At 41.6% G+C, this 1,031-nt stretch overlaps 1 pseudogene; it reads left to right on the top strand.

Annotated features, from left to right (window-relative positions):
- The first annotated feature begins 302 nt into the window (after positions 1–302).
- On the top strand, positions 303–716 carry LOC128097607 (40S ribosomal protein S26-like; annotated as a pseudogene).
- The last annotated feature ends 315 nt before the right edge of the window (positions 717–1,031 follow it).

Below are 1,031 nucleotides of genomic sequence, written 5' to 3'. Positions count from 1 at the left end.
TTTATCTAAAATATATCTCTGTTTGACCTTGAAAACAACCTAATATGACTACAAGTTTGATTGTAAATAGGTGACTAATTCCTAACCTGCATTTCTTTATTATCCTAAATAGTTTGTAACAGTAACTTTAAAGGACCAGCAATTTGCATTACATTGTTAAGTGAGATGTGTAGGTACAATACCTGAACAAGATAGAAATGTTTGTACAGTATAGTCTAGCAAAAATAATCTCAACTTCGTATCAATATGCAAAGATCCACATCAATGTAAAATATTTAGCTCTTTCGGGTCTTGGCTCCAAGATGACCAAAAGAAGAAGAGACAACGGTCAGACCAAAAGGGCTGCGGCCATGTGCAGCCGATCCGCAGCACGAACTGCGCCCGGTGCGTGCCCAGAGACAAGACCATTAAGAAGTTCGTCATTCGGAACATCGTCGAGGCCGCTGTTGTCAGGGACATATCCGAAGCTAGTGTCTTCGACGCCTATGTGCTTCCCAAGCTCTATGTCAAGCTGCATTACTGCGTGAGCTGTGCTATTCATAGCAAGGTAGTCAGGAATCGATCCTGTGAAGCCCGCAAGGACCGGACACCCCCACCACGATTTAGACCTGCTGGTGCTGCACCACGACCTCCACCAAAGCCCATGTAAATAGATGGCTTCATAAAGACAGAAGAAAAAACACCTTGGAAAAATAAAATGGGACTTAACTTTAAAAAAAAAATTTAAAGTAGTTGCTTTTTAAAAGTAGACATTTGCCGGGTGGTGGTGGCGCACACCTTTAATCCCAGCACTCGGGAGGCAGAGCCAGGTGGATCTCTGTGAGTTCAAGGCCAGCCTGGGCTACCAAGTGAGTTCCAGGAAAGGCGCAAAGCTACACAGAGAAACCCTGTCTTGAAAAACCAAAAAAAAAAAAAAGTAGACATTCAATAATCTACCCTTTTATCCTATCTTATCTATAGCCCCTTTTTTTCAGAGTAGATTCAATAATCTATCCTTTATCCTATCATATCTAGATCCTCTTTTTTTTCAA

This window comes from Peromyscus californicus, unplaced genomic scaffold (assembly GCF_007827085.1).
Source record: "Peromyscus californicus insignis strain IS unplaced genomic scaffold, ASM782708v3 Scaffold_5__1_contigs__length_169319896, whole genome shotgun sequence".
Classification (NCBI taxonomy): Eukaryota; Metazoa; Chordata; class Mammalia; order Rodentia; family Cricetidae; genus Peromyscus; species Peromyscus californicus.
Note: the sequence above shows the minus strand (reverse complement) of the source record. Positions and strands in the feature narration are given on the sequence as shown.